At 40.8% G+C, this 19,700-nt stretch overlaps 1 protein-coding gene across 1 annotated transcript in view; it reads left to right on the forward strand.

Moving 5' to 3' along the window:
- Positions 1–6,316, forward strand: part of LOC126092404 (selenoprotein N-like) — a 169,455-nt gene extending 163,139 nt beyond the window's left edge. Inside the window, exons 9-10 of the mRNA XM_049907977.1 lie at positions 5,652–5,809; positions 5,907–6,316. The gene's annotated coding sequence lies outside the window, so the exon portion shown is untranslated. The remainder of the gene's footprint in view (positions 1–5,651; positions 5,810–5,906) is intronic.
- The last annotated feature ends 13,384 nt before the right edge of the window (positions 6,317–19,700 follow it).

The raw sequence follows: 19,700 nt of genomic DNA on the forward strand, positions 1-19,700 counted from the left end.
GAACTGGGGTCATTCCCTCTTCTGCCTCCCTTCCGGGTCCGTGCACCTATGCCTCCCTGGTGTATGCCCCGGCCGTCCGTCCGTCTGGACTTGGCACAGGGACCCAAAGACTCGGTTCCACCTGTGGTCCTCCATTGCCGTTTTCTTGCGCTCCTTGCCTCATTTTTGGGCTGTGAGACTGTCTACACTGATGGTTCCCTGGTTGATGGTCGCACTGCCTACGCTTTTGCTCACGCTGCCCATGTTGAACAGTGCTCCTTGCCGGTTGGCTGCAGTATTTTTACTGCAGAGCTGGTGGCCATCTTGCGTGCTCTTGAGCATATGCGTTCCTGCTCAGGTACGTCCTTCGTCATCTGCAGTGACTCCCTGAGCAGCCTCCAGGCTATCGACCGCTGCTATACCTCTTCTCCTCTGGTATCCTTTATTCAGGAGTCTGTTTCTGCCATTACCCACTCTGGTCGTTCGGTGGTCTTTGTTTGGACGCCAGGTCACGTTGGCATCCTGGGGAATGAACGTGTCGACAGGCTGGCCAAAGGGGCGATCGACGCCCCAGCTTTGGAGATCGGCCTCCCGGCTCGTGATCTGCAGTTGGTGTTGCGCCGTCAGGTGCTTGGGATGTGGAATGATGAGTGGTGTGGCCTGACATCCCCGAATAAACTGCGGGCTGTTAAGGGGACGACCGATGTGTGGAGGTCCTCCCTGCGGGCTTCTCGCAGGGACTCTGTCGTCCTGTGTCGGCTCCGCATCGGCCATACCTACCTGACGCACGGCCATCTTTTGCGTCAGGAGGATCCCCCCGTGTCTGTGTGGGTCCCGGCTGACGGTCGCCCACATTTTGTTGGAGTGTCCCCGACTACGCACCCTCCGGCACTCTTTTAATCTCCCGGGCAATTTGCCTTTGGTTTTATGCGACGATGCCTCCATGGCTGACAACGTTTTAAATTTTATCTGTGGTAGTCCTTTTTATGGTTCCATTTAGGGAGGTCCTGCACCTTTCCCTTTCTGTGTCTCTTGTCCTCAAGTCTCTCATCATTGGTTGCAGATTTTAGTGTGTAGTCGGATGGTTGACTCTTTCCCTTTTTTTTGTTCTCTTGGTCAGTCAACCAGTCTCTGGCCATATTCTTTTCTTCTGTTTCTTTCTGTCTGGTGTTCATCTGTACTCTTCTTGTCTGTAGTGTTCATTGCCACATTTGTGTTCTTTCAGTGCCTGGGGGGGGGGAGTCTCCTTCCCCTTGTGGTTTTACCTGCTCCGCAAATTTCTGTCTCGCCTGTTTTTGGAATGGGGGACTGATGACCTTAGCTGTTTAGTCCCCCTTAAACATCCCAACAACCACCACCACCTCCAGCAAGTTAACATGTCTTCTTTATGGTAAGTGGCAATCTGCCTTTTCCTGCATTCTTGATATTCCTAGCAGGAGTTTCAATCCTTAATGCCTGTTACATTACCTGTGAACCAGTTGTAGCCCTCTTCAGCATCATCTGCACTATTGTCATATAACTGAGTTCTGGGTATTCATTAGTATGTTTCTGTCATCAGAAAACATCAGACTTTTAAACAGTCCTTTTAAGTTAATGGACTGTCATTTTTAAAGTTCAGGAACAAGAGGGGCCCTAGTAATAAACCGTGTTGGACTCTTATTTTATGATCCCTCTTCAGAGTTCAGTTTTATTCATATGGTGTAATTAATCAATGTGATTTTCTTCCCTTTATGAAAGCAGAGCTCCATCCATGCAAGAGAGATATAACAATTAAGTTTTCCAAACAGTTTTCAGTACACAAATGGGACCAGTCACTGAAAAGCAGAAGCATTGAGTTGTCAATATGCACACTCAAAAAATAAGAACTTGAAACTTGGTAACTGGAATGCCTCCTTGAGCACATACACTCCCCCCTCCCCCCTCCCTCACACACACACACACACACACACACACACACACACACACACACACACACACAATGCTAATGGAAGTTGGTTATTATTGCAATTCCTAGTGCCTGCTTGGAGTTATTAGTGTGTACCTCAACTCATTCCACATTGTTGTAATGATTCTGTTTAATGACATAGAACATGAATGAATGAACATTTTGGAGTAACATGCTATTAATATTTAATATCAGGTAAGAAGAGCCTTTCAAATTCTGAAGGTGGCAGGGGTAAAATACAGGGAGCGAAAAGCCATTTACAATTTGTACAGAAACCAGATGGCAGTTATAAGAGTCGAGGGACATGAAAGGGAAGCAGTGGTTGGGAAGGGAGTGAGACAGGGTTGTAGCCTCTCCCCGATGTTATTCAATCTCTATATAGAGCAAGCAGTGAAGGAAACAAAAGAAAAATTCGGAGTAGGTATTAAAATCCATGGAGAAGAAACAAAAACTTTGAGGTTCGCCGATGACATTGTAATTCTGTCAGAGACAGCAAAGGACTTGGAAGAGCAGTTGAACGGAATGGATAGTGTCTTGAAAGGAGGGTATAAGATGAACATTAACAAAAGCAAAACAAGGATAATGGAATGTAGTTGAATTAAGTCAGGTGATGCTGAGGGAATTAGATTAGGAAATGAGACACTTAAAGTAGTAAAGGAGTTTTGCTATTTGGGGAGCAAAATAACTGATGATGGTCGAAGTAGAGAGGATATAAAATGTAGACTACCAATGGCAAGGAAAGCATTTCTGAAGAAGAGAAATTTGTTAACATCGAGTATAGGTTTAAGTGTCAGGAAGTCGTTTCTGAAAGTATTTGTATGGAGTGTAGCCATGTATGGAAGTGAAACTTGGACGATAAATAGTTTGGACAAGAAGAGAATAGAAGCTTTTGAAATGTGGCGCTACAGAAGAATGCTGAACATTAGATGGGTAGATCACATAACTAATGAGGAAGTATTGAATAGGACTGGGGAGAAGAGAAGTTTGTGGCACAACTTGACTAGAAGAAGGGATCGGTTGGTAGGACATGTTCTGAGGCATCAAGGGATCACCAGTTTAGTATAGGAGGGCAGCGTGGAGGGTAAAAATCGTATAGGGAGACCAAGAGATGATTACACTAAGCAGATCCAGAAGGATGTAGGTTGCAGTAGGTACTGGGAGATGAAGAAGCTTGCACAGGATAGAGTAGCATGGAGAGCTGCATCAAACCAGTCTCAGGACTGAAGACAACAACAACAACAACAACAAGAGCCTTGGCACAGAACACAAGACATAGGTATAGTGTACGGAAGAAATGGGTATTTTGATTAACTGATCATTGTGGACAATTTCAAGAATTCCTGTGAAGGAGACTGAGACCAAGAACAGAGAAAAAAACCATGGGTTGCTTATATACCCTAATCTTTAGAAATGTTTACATAGGTAGTGTACTGTGGTAAGTTCTCTAAATGCATTTAACTCCTTCCAACAATGGTGACATTAAAGATGATCCAGATGTCCAAAAACCAGGTGTACATCACATTTGTTGCCAGTGTGTCGGGTTGAATATATAACAGAGCACCAAAACCAGTTGAGGAAAAAATAACAATGTCAGAAAAGACAGGTTGGTACTTACAGTAAAGAAGACATTTGTTAAGTCTGTACAGTAAGCAGCAATTTGTCTTTTACTACATTTTTTTATATTCCTACCTGGAGTTTCCATTGTGTAAAATAAACTAAGGGACATATGAAACACACTTCACATAGACAAGCAAATCAACCATTACCAAATACAACCAGGAATACAATCATTAAATATGACAAAACTAGTGTCACTGTACAGGATCAAAGTATCTGATGCAGTGTAATTAAGAAATATATCAACATAATGATATTGGGAAACATTACTAACAGGGATGGAGATTTCAGTGCAAATAAGGCTTTAGAATTGACATTGAACCTGCCAAGGTGTGCCTGTGATCTCATCCATCAAAGCTGGAAAACACAATAGAGACATGTGCTTCAAAGAATGATGTCACAGCCACATGGGGGAAGGACATAGTGGACACCATCATCTAAATTAAGTTATGATCTGAAATTGTCAACTTGGGTTTAAACCTTAAAACACACCATGAAAAACAGTGATTTGAGGGAAAAGAAAGTGGTTAAAAGACGTTGTGGTTACCCATTCAACATGACATTTCTGGTATCAAAATGAGATGCTTATGAAGTGGCTCAAGCCTTTTGGTAGTCGATCCTATTTATGAGAACATGTTTAGAGCTAAGAAAGAACCCATAATGGTGGTTGCCCCTCCACCTCCCCCTTCCTGTCTTTACCACCCTGTGAATGTTGACATGCTTTACAGGAGTTAGTTCTGGAGTCGAAATTGTCCATGACATATGATGCGTATCTTTACCTATGAAATATTCAATGACCAAAGCAGCCCAATAAGTAAAGGCACAATCTTCCTTGGAGAAGGAGTCTGGATCAACAGTACCTCTGTACTTCTAAGTATCTCTGGATAGTTGTACATGGGTGTAGTTGCACAGGGGTGCAATACCTCATCACTGCACCTCTTGGTGCCTCACCGCACCGTGACTCTATCGCCACTGTACTAAGCTCTTTCTACTGTCCTCTTGTGATCTTATAGGCTACCTAATTTTCCTCCAGCTTGCTGGGAAATGGTAATTCCAAAGGGATCTACAAGATCTGTTGATATAGTTCTCTTGATCACATACTCATAAAATTCTGTTGAGCTGTTAAAGCAAGAAATTTGTTTCAGCTGTTAAAGCAAGAAATTGGGTTCGTGGAGTAGTTACTCTTGATAAATACTGTATCAGTCTAAGATGAGCATTCTCTCCATCTCCCAAACTCTGTGGGTCTGTCATGCTGCTGACTATGCACTGTGTCCAAGCTGTTTCAATGCATATGAGAACGGGGTCGGGCATCATGTGGGATGGATGTGTGAAATAATACTTATGTTTCTTTTAATATGCCCATAGAATCTTAACCTGCATTTTCTAATCTTGCTATTGATAATTGCAGACTGCATTTTCTAATCTTGCTTGATTTCCTGTTTGCCCCACAGTTGACATTGTACATCTACCAAGTTTTTCTTAAGACTTTGCATCCTGTTTTCTCGGTGTTTTCATTGTTTGTTTTACTGTTTAAAATTAGTGTTTCTGATGTGTAGAGGCACTCTGGATTAATTATTGTATTGTATTGTAATGTCTTAATTTTGTTTGTTTTTAAGATACATTTCCCCCTATAGATATCTTGGGTGACTCAGTATGCATTTTCTATCTTTTGACATTTGACTTCATCTGCTTTTGTTTCAATTCCATTTTCCTGAATGCTTTCAGCAAGATATTTAAATTCAGATCATCATCATCACCATCATCATTAACTAGAGCACACCAAGGCCTGTACTCCAGATCGCTTTCTGTTCAAGTTTACACAATGGAGGATACCTGAATTGCAGTTTGCTTCAAGTCCTCGGGCAAAATTAAAATTTTTTATACTGAACTGCACACAATCCTCAATATAGTAGAGCCAGTGTTAGGTGGCCATGATTAATGTGTTTTCTGATCAGAGCTCATGTGGAATTTTTATTCACTAAGTCACTGATGACTGTGACGTCAAACACCCTAAACCAAAATAACCAAGCAATCAATTCTGAGAGGTACTTATATCAAGAACACATTATTTAAGTTAACAAGATCAGACTCCTAACTAATTATGTTGCAGGAACTTTCTGCTGCTGGCATGAGAGAAGCTGAAGAACTGCTTTCTAAATACTCCTTTCCAGTAACAACAGAGATTATGATGCCAAATGGAACAGTCATCAGCATTCTAAATGCAAATGATATATTGGACAGTATAATGCCAGATATGAAATGGGACAGGTAATAAATTAAAATCCCCACGCAGATAACATGTTAATAGATAACATGTTAATTTTTAATTAGTATACCAAAACTTTTTTCTTTCTGTCTTTTCCAGACATCAAGATCCTGCTGAGTATGTCTACCACCAGTTCTTATTAGAAAGCCTCGATTCAGTGAACATAATACATTAATGTAAATTTTGAATTAGTATGAGGCTGTTGAGCACATTCAGCGTAAGTGGCTTAAAATGTAAATTATTTTCTAGTCAGTATGAATTGGAAAAAGTGTTACTGTGTGATGGACTGACTTTTATCATTAGCACAAGAATGACTGTTTTCAAATGATGAATCTTGGATATATGTTAATATGCACAGAGGTTGTGTTGCACGATGGTAGTGTATGACTACCTGGCTATAAAGCTCTGACGAGTTGAGTCAAGGTACGATGTTGTAAAAATTGTACCATCTGCAAACACACAAAATGTATTTTGTATAAGTTGTACAGTGGGTATAATAAATTATTTTAGTAAACAAAAAGAGCATTTAATTGTGATTTCTTAGCTTATTAATGGTAATCTATACAACTCAATGCTTCTACTATTCAGTGAGTTGTTATTTTTGTCCTAAATTATTTAAATGTAGAAATCATGAAAAGGATAGATTCCTACTCGTCATATATGAGTGCAGGTGTTGAGTCACAGACACACAAGTAAAAGAGTGCTCAACAGGTATGCTTTTGGCTGAACACACACTACTCACCAAAAGGCTGGGTGCATTGGTGGAATAGAGGGCTGTGTAATGCTGGAATGAGAACAGGGAAGAGTTTAGACAGGTAAGTACAATGACTAATGAAGCTTCAAGGCAGGGGGGCTATAGGAATGTAGGATATATTGCAGGAAGTGTTCCCACCTCTGAAATTTAGAAAAATCTGGTGATAGTGGAAATTGAAGAGGCTGGCCGACAATCGCACTGAATGGAGAGCTGCTGCAAATCAATCTTAGGATTGGCAACTTAAGAAGAGAAGTGGAAAGGAACCTAATGGCACAGGCTGTGAAGCAGTTATTGAAATGACGGGCAGTGTGCTCAGCAGTAGAGTAGTCCATTAGTTTCCTGGCCACATTCTGTCGGTGGCCATTCATGCAGATAGCCAGCTTGTTGGCTGTCATGTTCAAGTAAAATGCAGCACAGTTGTTGCAGCTTAGCTTTTATATCACATGTCTGGTTTCACTCATAGCCCTGCCTTTGATGGGATAGGTGTCATTTGTGACTGGAATGGAGTAGGTGGTGGTGGTGGTGGTGGTGGTGGTGGTGGTGGTGGGAGGAGGGGGAGGAGGTCATATTACAGGAATATGAGCCAGAGCAGGGGTTGTGTAAGGCAGGATGAGGATATTGTGTAGGTTCAGTGGGCAGAGGAATACCACTGTGGGAGGGGTGGGAAGGATAGAGGGTAGGACTTTTCTAATTCTAGAGCATGATGAGAGGTAGTTGAAGCCCTGTCAGAGAATGTAATTCAGTTGCTCCATTCTTGGGTGGTACTGAGTCACAAGGGGAATGCTTCTCTGTGGCAGTACGGTGAGACTTTGAGAGATGGTGGATGACTGGAAAGATAAGGCATGGGGGATCTGTTTCTTTAAAAGGCTGGGAGGATAATTACGGTCTGTAAAGGCGTCAATGAGACCCTCGATATACTTCAAGAGGGACCAGTCATCTCTGCAGATGTGATTGCCATGGGTGGCTTGACTGTATGAAAGGGACTTCATGGTATGGAACGTGTGGCAGTTGCCGAAATGAAGGTATTGCTTTTGGTTGGTTTTGTATGGACAGAGGTACTGATGTAACCATCTCTGAGGTGGTCAACGTCAAGGTAGGAGGCTTGTCGATGCAGATCACGGATATGTCATCAATGAATATGAACCGGGTGAGGGGTTTGGGATTCTGGGTGTTTAGGAAGGATTACTGTAGATGGCCCTTGAATAGGTTGGGATAGGATGGTGTCGTGGGTGCCCTTAGCTGTATCCTGGATTTGTTTGTAGGTAATGCCTTTAGGTGAAGTAATTATGTGTGAGGATTTAGTTGGTAATGGTGACTAGGAAGGAGGTTGTTGGTTTAGAATCCATTGAGCATTGGTAAATATGATGATTCAATAGCAGTAAGGCTGTGGGAATTAGGGATGTTAGTGTGAAGGGAGACGGCATCAGTAGTGAAGAGCAGGGCACCATATGGTAAAGGAACAGGAACTGTGGAGAGTCGGTGGAGGAAATGGTTGTTATCTTTCATATCGGATTATTTTATATAGTATCATATTGTTATCTTTTGTGGGTAATGGGCTGAGGGTGTTGGTCTACAAGTGCAGAGATTATCTCAGTGGGGGCACAGCAACTGGCTGCCATGGGGTGCCTGGGTGGTTGGGTTTATGGACTTTAGGAAGCATGTAGAAGGTAGGAGTGTGGGGAGTGGTAGGGGTGAGGAAAGAGATGGACTCTGGGATGGGCCTAAGGATTTGAGGAGAGACTGGAGATCCTGCTGGATTTTTAGACTGAGGTCACTGTGGCAGGATTTATAGGTGGATGAATCTAACAGCTGGCGGAGTCCTGCCAGGTAATCCTTGCAGTTCTAAACAACAGTTGTGGAGCCTTTGTCAGCAAGTAGGATTAGGTCAGGAACAGTTTTTAGGTGGTGGATTGCGATTCTTTCGGTGGATGTAAGGTTAGTTTGCATGTTTATGGATATGGGGAATGATGATGAGGCAAAGTTAAGGTTAATAAATTGTGGAAAGTAAACAGGAGGTGATTTGAGGGTAGTGGAGGTGCTGAGCACTGCGCAACTCATCATTCTTCATTTTAATTACTGCACTATGGCCTGTGCCATCTGGATCCTTCCCACAAACACCAGATTTTTCTGAATTGCGCAGGTGGGAACTCTCCCTGCAATATATCCTATGTTCCCATAACCTGTCTGGCCTCAATCTTCATTAGTCATTGTCCTTACCCATCTAGCCCCTTTGCTGTTCCCATTCCAGCAATACACAGCCCTATATTCCACCAAAGCACTCAGCCTTTTCACATTTCTCCTCCCAGCCCTAACTGCTAAGGATAGAAAGAGTTGAAACAGGGGACAAAAGACTTTTTGAAAGTACATTGCTATTAAGGGAATTTTGAAGCTAGAATTATGAATACTGGTATTTTATTTTTCAGTCAGAAAATAAAAAATGTGTTTCAATATTTTTAAAATAGTTGGTGAAAGCTTTTTTGAAAAATAACTAATTTCTAAAGAACTACTGTGACAAATGGTATTTGACTTCTTGGTTAGAAATTTTAAAAAAATGTGTTTCTGGAAATTTGTCGCCTAAGGGAGTGCAATAGGGAATGAAAATTTCATTGGTATTTTACTTCTTGATTAGATATAAAGAAATATTTGTTAGGGGGTGAAATTTGCTATGGAAATATCTCCATGAGAACACAAAAGGCATGATTAACAAACACTTTGGACTCCAGCTACCAGAATTGCTTTCTGGTCAGAAGTACATTCAGAAAATATCATGTTTATATTAATGTTAAAACGTAAAAGGTGTTCCAATTTGTGAACAATATAAAAATTTAATTAAATAAAAACAAAAAATCTCTGCAGACCATGTAGACCATGCGAGCGAAGCAGTAAGCACTAAGTTAATACCTAATATTTATACAGCTTAGAAGTCCTTCAATGAATACAGAGATTTATTTATAAGAAAATATTTTAATTTTGTTTTAAATGGATCTCCAGTATGTACTTTTAATGATTCTGGCAATCTGTTGCACCAGGCTAGTGGCTAAACATTGTCCATCAACATAGGTTCCATCCCTGTCACATCTTTCTCCATCAAGAGCTGCATGGAAACAATTATGAGAATCATGTTAACTTCTGTTCATGGACATTATTAATACAGGATACTCCAGCTGTATCACATCTTTTGTTAATAATGAAGCCACATTTACCAATCATGGTCAGGAAAACCACAAAAACATGGACTATTGGTCTGCTGACAATCCCTGTTGGCTTCAGCAGATGGAAGTCTCCTAGGAGTGTAAATATGTGGTGTGGGATAGCGAACTATCAGCTCATGGGCCCATGTTTCATAGATGGAACATGGAACGCACACAAGTATCGCAGCCTCCTAATAGACTGTCTTCCGTGGATGCTGCAAGACATTCTTCTGCAGACTAGGAGGAACCTTTGGTACCAACAAGATGGCTGTCCAATCCATACTGTGTGAAGTACTACAGCACAGTCTTCACAAACTGTTTCCAAATCATTGGACTGGATGCAGAGGATCTGTAACTTGATCAGCTTGTTCCCCAAATTTGATGCCTGCAGACGGTTTTCTGTGGGGAATGCTGAAAGATACTGTCTGCAAGGACATACCAACTGCACCCGATGATATTCAATGATATATTACTACAGCCTGCTCGGAGACCTCCACTGAAATAATAGTGCAGCAGTTGTTCAATACCAGACTGGATGTGTATATTGCCACTGCCAGTGGTCGTATTGAACACAACCTTTGATGGTCAGTTGTCTCATTACTGATCAGAATCCACATAACCAGTGCAGGCACTTGTGTTGTTTTTAAGTGTGTGCTACCACAGTACACAGTATTGTAAAAGAGTCGGTATGTCAACTTTTCAATACACAGTATCTCGTAAATGACTCGCACTAGAATCCTGCAACAGATGCCACTGACATTCTAATTTACACTACTTTTAAACTGTTAAAATCAGTAGGCATTGTGCCATTTAATAAGAAAGTGTATATTTGCACAAAAAACACTTTTAAGTATTACTACAGTCTGTTGATTGCTAAGAATATGAACCCCTAACTAACAATCCCTTCTGTGAAAACTGTACATCAACAGCACTTTCCATTTCCACATTTTGTGGTGCAAGTTTTGGGTTTCACCCTGTATAGATTTTTGGTAAACCATCAGGGGAACAAACCCAGATTTTATGATGTACATTATCACAGCACAAGAAATAAGCAAAGATATTTCAGACAAAGAATAAAATTAAAAACTAACAGACCGTAGTCCAAATATCAGTGGCTCAGTCTGGTATAAACAATTTGTGTAAGCATGAAGTGCATAAAACAGTATTGTTATAGTTTGTTGTTAATTCAGAATACTTGCATATGTTTTGCTATTAATGTACAGGGTTATTTTAATTGATGGACCCATTTTCAAAACTTTGTAATTATTCAAGTACAAATCCAAAATTAACAACCTTTATACCAATGAAAAGAAGTAGTTTTGAGGGTTTTTTCATGATGTTTGATATCAATTTCATAAATTTAATATTTTTTAATTAATTAGTTTTTAATAATTATTTCATAATTAGAAATGTGATAAATACACTGTTGGCAGCACATAAAACATTGACACAGTAGCCAAACTCATCCCACACATGCAAAAGCGTATCTGCTGTTACTGTGTGCGTGGCAGCAGTGATTTGGTTCCACAGCTCATTCAGAGTGGTTGGAGGCAGGACGTAAACAGCTTCTTTCACATAACTCCATAAGAAATAGTTGCAGAGTGTGAGATCAGGAGATCTCGGTGGCCAGAAGTGCAGAGCCAGGTCCTCAAGTCCCTTGTGACCAATCCATGCTCTAATGTCTAGTACTATTTTTTTCTTTGTAGATGCATCACATTTTCCCATAATGCTCCTATTGAATATAAATCTTCAAATCATCTTCCCTGCTGTTGGCTTCACAGGTTCATTGGAATCTAATTTTGTAAAAATTTAAACAATGCATGTTCTAGAAGTTTATCATTAATCTTTTGACTTAATAGTATTGGGTCCTTTCTTTCTGTTATTTGTATTATCTTCCATTTGACCATATGTAAAGAGAAGCCATCACATGAAGTTTGCAGTACCTGCCAACTGTTTGGATCCATGATATAACTGCATTGTGCTGTGTGACATTTTGGTGATGCAGCGTATGTGAAATGGATTGTGTTTGCAATGGGCATGTTTGGAGCATGCAGTGGAGCTCTTTAGTGTTGGTTGTTTGTTTCTAAATTGTTTGTGAATGATGATAGTGATTCATTGGTCCCCCTGAGTGATGTGTGTAAGAATAATATTGGAGGGGTTTCTGGTGTGTTAGTGTGTTATTTCGATATTGGCAGCAATGGGCAATAGATCTGTTTTCGGGTTTAGAATTATTGCAGGTTGTTGTTGTTTCTTTGTGTGTGTCTCTCTCTCTCTCTCTCTCTCTCTCTCTCTCTGTGTGTGTGTGTGTGTGTGTGTGTGTGTGTGTGTGTGTGTAGCTTACGGGCTCTCAACAGAGAGGTTATTGGCGTTCTTACACACATTAAAAGACATAAATGTGGATAAAATTACAAAAATAACTGTTGCTCAGTTAGGAGTAAAACTTTAAAATGACTCATGCCTTCACTCCCTCCTCTCTAGCTTTGACCTTATCTCACACACCTCAAGACAAAAGGATGAAACGTGCTACAGCTGGGATTACAACAGAAGTAAAACAGAGGAGCTAAAAGAACGGCACAGGGAGATGTGACTAACTGACCGCTTATAAAAAAAACCATGGGTGAGCCAATCACCCTGTTAACACATTGAAAACTTCTCCCTGAAATGTTTGGGAAAAAGTTGGACAAATCACAAAATCTTAAAACTCCCACACCATTCATTTCAATGTTACTTAAAATAGAGGGCAGATCTGTCAGCAAATCTGCCACTGCCTAGTGCTTGGAAAATAAAACACAGTATAATAAAATGTGGTGCACAGTGATCTGCACGCCACTAGCACCACACTTTGCAGGGTCCTTTTGCTGTAGCAAGAAGCCATGCATCATAGGGTTGTGGCCTATGCAAAGACACATAAGAAGAACTGCATCCTCTTTGCATGGCTGGAAGGAGGTACACCGTGGTGTGTTGTGGGCTTTATTAGGCAAAGCTTGTTGTCTGCCATTTCCAGCCACTCATCTTCCCGTTGATGCTTATCACTGTACCTCAACAGCTAGACAACAGCATGCAGGGGAATGGCACACTGAACAAACCGAGGAACATGGCATGCCTCCTTGGCTGCTAAATCCACCCTTTTGTTCCTTGCAATAACCATATGTGCCCTAGCACCCAGCAGGACACCTCTTTTCCCAGCCTTCGTAGCTGGAGGAGGGTGTCCTAGATATTCTGGACTACTTTAGCAACTGGATACAAGCACTGCAGAGACTGTAGGTTGCCCAAGGAGAGGGAACAGATGAATTTAGCAGGCATGACACGTCTCACTTGCTCCAGTGTCCTCAAGATCGTGGATAGTTGGGCATAGAATATAGTGTATTCTGGAGGCAACCAAATCTTGAGAATTCAATCTGGGAAAACAACAGAACACCCAACATAGCCCCCCTGTTAAGACCCATCCATGACTACAGCTATATAGTGGAGGTACTCATTTAAAATGTCACAAAATAGCATATTAAAATCAGAAATTGGAGTGCACTCTCTCCTGTACTGCACTAAATCTAAAATTACTCAGGGCCTTTGCGGCAACCAGGATGGCAATTGGTTGAAACGCCATATTTGAGTTCATATGTGCCTCACATGATAGGATTCCAATACACACTCCGCACAGATCTCAAATGGCCTTGTTGCCCACGTGCAATTGGTAAAGAGGCATCCCATAGCCCGACAAGCAATGGTATGGTATTCTGGGGAATTGGGAGTAGTGATGAACTGATATACCTGACACATCACGAGAAGCTGCTGCCACATGGTAAGTGGCAGTTCACCAGCCTCGGCCCAGAGGCTGGGAAACAGGCTGGTTCTGTAAGCCCCCGTGGCCAGCCTGACCCCCCCTGGAGTACATCATTGATGATATTCAGGTATGAAGGCCTTGCTGACCTGTACACTGTGCACACCTGGGCCAGTTGTGATCAACAAAAATGCTGTAAAACTTGAGCAGATGCACCCTGTCCGCTCTCCAAGACCTGTGGCTAAAACACTTCAAAATGTTCAGCACCCTCTGGGAGCTAGCCTTTGGGTCCTTGAAGTGTGATAATTAAGACTGTTTGGAGTAAAAAATGAGGTCCAAAAACTACACAGTCATTAAAAATGAGAAAGGTGTTCCACATATACAATTAAGGTAAACTAAAAATACAATGAGAATATAAAACAAATCTTTGCAGCCCACTGCTCCAGCCTCTTTACTGTAAGTTGCAACTGATGAGTTGCTGTTGCACTGCTAGAGGAAGAACAGAAAATGCAAAATCGTCCACAAATAAGGAATGCTGTATGGGGCTCCTTACCATAGATATTATACTGTGTATGGCTATGGCAAAGAGGGTAACACTTAAAACACTGCCGTGAGGAACAATGTTCTCCTGCTCTAAACTGTTTGACAACATGTCACCAACTCGCTACTGTAAAATTGCTTCAGTAAGAATGACTGAATGAAGATTGGGAGATGGCCACGAAGGCCCCATTGCTGGAGTTGCCCTACAATACCGTGTCGCCAAGAAGTGTCATGTGCCTTACATATGATCGTCTGCTGATTAGCTGCCCTTGGGAGGGTCGGGTTTTGTCAACAGCAGATTGAAATCTCCTGAATCCACACTGAGAGGACTTAGGTTCTGGTATCTATCATCCAGATGACTGTTAACCATTACAGAGCGCATTAACCCTCACATTACCAAGCGGGGTATTCTGACTACCCCAGGTTGATTTTTTTTTTTTCCCCTATAATAATGTTATCTGGTGGGCTACATGCCTGTGGTTTCATGACTTTTTTACTAAAATGATTGACGTTGAATTCACACTCACGACTGTCTAATTTTTTTGGCATTATCATTGTTATTCAAGACATTTATTGGTGGGATTGTGAGACTACCCCACTTGGTACGAAACATTTTATTTTCTTATTTGTAGAAAAAGAAGATTTTGGGAAATATATCTGTCATTCATCTTCTTTATTCAGTTTTGCCATAGATCTAATGTTTGTTATTGTTGCTGGTTACTATTGTTGAGTTGAATTTTACGTTCACTGTTGAGCTGACATTACACGAGTCAGTATTTCATCTGCAAGTAAGGATGTCCAAAGGACTTCCCAGTGAAGAGATCATGGAAATTCTATACCATTCTGATGTCAGTGACGATGAAAATGAATGGGACATTGATAATGAACTGAATGAATATATAGAACCTCTTGACAAAGACCATATCATAATATCAGATGAAGCTGATGATGAAATATCAGAAGACACTACACATTCATGTGAACAAGTAGAAGTAGAAGACACTGGAGATTTGTTTGTTTCTACAAGTGGACTACAATTTTCTAGTAAACCTCCAAAAGTTTGGCGGAGTCGATGTCGCAATATTTTGAACGTAACACCTGGCCCAGTGAATGATGGAAAAACAATCAAACAATAACAGTTATTTTTATTATTTACCTCACCAGAAATCGTGAGCATCATTGTAGAAGAAATGAACAGGGAAGCCAAAAGAGTAATTTTTTTATGGAATGCAGCTCATTCTTTGAACAAAACATGGAGAGATATAAATGCAACTGAAGTGTATGCTGTATTAGCAATTCTAATAGGAGCTGGTCGAACTCGTGGACATTGCACAAGTGCTTCCGATGTATGGGGAGGTAATGTTGGCTTTTGGCAACCATTCTTTTCTGCTGCCATGTCAAGAAATCGATTGTCTATACTGAAATTCTTGCGATTTGACAACAGAGACACAAGAGCACAGAGAATTGAAGAAACCAAGGACAAGCTACAAGCCATCAGGGTAGTGTTCGACAAATTTCAATCTAACTTGTGCAAGAACTTCAATCTTTATGAATATGTGACTATTGATGAACGATTACCAACGTACCGAGGAAACTGCCCTTTTAGGCTTTATATGAAGAGCAAGCCTGGCAAGTATGGCATTAAAATTTGGGTTTGTGCTGATGTGAAGACATATGAATTATTACGGATCCAAATTTACACAGGAAAGGTGGACAATACTCAGGAAGTGAATCAAGGACAGAGAGTTGTTTTGGATCTGATGGAACCATTTCTAAATAATGGTCATGGTGCACCAACTGATAATTTTTTCACCAGTTGTCCATTGGCTGCTGAACTACTGAAATAAAACACAACATTGTTGGTACCTTTCGTTCCAATAAGAAAGAGATTCTGAAGGAATTCATGCCAAACAAAAAGAGAGAAGTTCACTCTTCAATGTTTGGTTTCACAAATGACTTGACCCTAGTTTCCTATGTTCCAAAGAAGGGTAAGGCAATAATACTAGTATCTACTCAGCATAATGAGAGACAAGTGAGTGGTGAAGAAAGTTAACACAAACCCGAAATCATACTGCACTACACCAAAACCAAAGGTGCTGTAGATAATGGGGACCAAATGCCAAGAGAATCCAGTTGTGTTAGAGGAACGAGGCGGTGGCCTCTAAGAATCTTCATGGAAATGATAGATATTGCAGCACTGAATGCATATATTATGTACACTCAAAAGATTTCCTCAATGGCAGAAGAATAACTGAAGCCAACGTAATCTCTTCACGACTGAATTGGCATTTGGGCTCAGCAAGGGCAACATGGAAGAAAGAGCCAAAAATATCAATGGTCTTCATAAAGATGTACAAGATACACTGAAAGCTTGTGGTATTGCAATTCCTGCAGCAGTGATGCAGACCGGGTGTTTCTAGATACCAAAGCCACAACGAAGTCAAGATCAGAAAACAAAATTCTGTTGTGTAATGTGCAAGAAACCTGTTTGTAAGATACACAGAGAAGAAACCATTACTATGATGTGCATGCAGTGCAAAAATATACTTGATTGAAAAGTTGAAAAAAGTCTTGTGTTATTTTATTGCAGTGAGTGTTGAGGTATATAGATTATTAATTTTCTGTTCGTTGAGTGCTGAATTTAGTGAAAGATATAAATTTTTTTTTTTTGTACTTTGTATCTGTGATCTGATTAAATACTTCCAATAACCTGAAAAGCTGTTTTTTAATACTAAATAAACCCATTCAATGGAAATAACGAAATCTAAGAACAAATATTACAATAAAATGCAAAACTCTTTTGGGGTAGTCCAATTACCCCCCTTGGCAAAATAGAGATGTGAATAAGCTTGGTAACAGGAGGGTTGAGGCAATACTATCGTAACTACTAGGACACATTCAGTTCTTTCCTAGTTTGAGAAGAGGTATCAAAATTGTCTCCATCCATGAGTTGAGAAAGTTGCCTGTCTGCCATATCGAACTAAAACAGTGTAAGAAGACTTCCTTTGATGCTGGTTTCAATTTCTGCAGCATGTGGTATTGTATTTGGTCATGACCAGGCACAGTACCACGAGCTGCAGACAGTGCCAAATCCACCTCCCACAGGGAGAATAGGCAGTTGTAGGACTTTAATTGTTAAACCTAAAGTCCATGGTGGCACAGTAACAATGGAATGCTGGATTACTTAGCAGCCAGTGCAAAATGCTCTGCCATTGTCTGTACAATGTCTCCAGCTGTTGTTTGGAGACACTCCTGATTCAACAAAGCTACTTTAGACAACTGACTGCCTTTACCAAAAATCCTCCTGATATAGCTTCCCATACTGTACTAGTAACAGTGAAACAGTTGATAGTCAAGGGGCATGTGCCATGAATTTTCTTTGCTCTCCTCGATGATGCTCCAGCCTTTACCCTCACTAATCAAAAGGCTGCAAGGTTTCCTGCCATTGGGCGGTTCTTAAACCATTGCAGAGCTGCACGCCTGACCCGAAATACTGAATGGCACTCATCAGTCCACGAAGGGACACATGGTCTCCTAGGATGATGAAAGGACTTTGGGATGGAGAGGTCAATGGATTATTCGTGTGATGTGGTCCACCCACTCCTAGATGCCATCGCGGCATCCAGACAGTCACAGATGGCTGAACAGCGTCGAGCTCACTCTGCTGATCATCCGCAGTGGCTGTGCCCTAAACAGTCAACATAAAAATATCCAGTTCACAATGGAGGTTGGCAACAAATCCATAAACTTCTTAGATCTCACCATTGACGTCAATACACACACACACACACACACACATACACATACACATACACATACACACACACACACACACACACACACACACACACACACACACACACACACACACACGTTGTTTCTTGCTCACAACACCCCATAGCTCACAAACATGCAACTTTCCACTCAATGGTACACCATCTCATACCTATCCCCATGTCCAAAGATTATTTTAAAGCTGAGTTAGATACAGTAAAATTTATTGCCACAGCCAACAGCTACAATCCAGTTCTCATTGACCACATCTTGCACAGGAAATAAAAACAGAAAATTGTACCCCTCCTCTATGCCCCACCTGCTTCCCCATCCACTGTCTGCAAGAAATCGTGTACACTACCATTTCTAGGTGAGGTATCACAGATTGTAGCCAAAGCACTGAAATCCTGCAAGTATAGGCTTTCCTACTATGTCAGGAACACAACAGCACAGTGTGTTTTTAACAGCAAAGATAAGATCCAGTTATTAGCCAACAGTGGGGTATACAGAATCACCTGTTTTGATTGTGACAGCCCGCATCTCGTGGTCGTTCGGTAGCGTTCTCGCTTCCCACGCCCGGGTTCCCGGGTTCGATTCCCGGCGGGGTCAGGGATTTTCTCTGCCTCGTGATGGCTGGGTGTTGTGTGATGTCCTTAGGTTAGTTAGGTTTAAGTAGTTCTAAGTTCTAGGGGACTGATGACCATAGATGTTAAGTCCCATAGTGCTTAGAGCCATTTGAACCATTTTGATTGTGACAAATTTTACATTGGTTAGTCAGGCAGAGACGTAGCAGCTAGGCTGGCTGAACATGAACACAGCTGGAGGTTGCATAATTCAGACTCTGCATTTGCTGAGCATGTACTGAGTGAGGGGTCACAACTAGCAGCCAGTGTCCCATGTACTTCACCTAGCAAACAAAGGACATAAACTCAACCTGCTGGAAGCCCAGCAAATTAACAGACATCTTGCTCACAGTCCAGATTTAATCCTAAATGACCAGACACAGCTCAACACTTCCCCTCTCCTAAAATTCATATAATCATCTCTGTTGTTCATTACTTCCCACACTGTCTCTTCCTACATATTCCCATTTTCCTGCATTCATTAAGTTCTTTTGTTTTGCTGAAGTTGTCTTTGTATTCCATATAGACTGAAGTTTCAATAGTTAAGGCTTTCTTGTAACTGGTACTTGTATTACTGTCCATGTTTAACACCCCTTGTAGTTGTCTCATCAAATATTGTTCATATTTTACTTTGGTCATTTATTTAACGCAAACTGTTACACAGCCACTGTTTTGATTATAATGTTAATGTCAAAATGCAGTACCACCACACCCTCAAAGATTGCATTTACTGAAGGTTCCCTGAAACGCCTCCATTTTCCTGCATTTATTTATTCCTATTTATCTTATTGATATTGCTTAAGTTCCTTATGTATCCTGTAGTTACATTGATAATTGTCTCTTCTTTTGATTGGCTTGTTTATCACTCTCCATGTATCATACCTCCTGATGTGTAGTACTAATTTTATTTTATTTTATTAGTTTTGTTTATTAATAGAAACTGTTATGTGGGCCTGCTATTCCTATTTTGTGTTGAAGGTTTTCCTGTTTGCTCTATTGTTATTTATGTACTGTTCAATTTTTACTTTTTCATTGTGTTACCACCACACTGTCAAAGAAGTTCTTACTGATGTTTCTACTTCAGTCTGGACATTCCAATGTTGTTTGCAAACATTGTAACTTCTTTGGTGATAATACTCAGTAAATGTCTGTAGATGGCCTTGTAAGCCGAAAACCAGTTAACAATAAGAGTAATATTGTAGTACAAAAGCAAACTGGTGCTTTTCATTTATC

This window comes from Schistocerca cancellata, chromosome 7 (assembly GCF_023864275.1).
Source record: "Schistocerca cancellata isolate TAMUIC-IGC-003103 chromosome 7, iqSchCanc2.1, whole genome shotgun sequence".
NCBI lineage: Eukaryota > Metazoa > Arthropoda > Insecta > Orthoptera > Acrididae > Schistocerca > Schistocerca cancellata.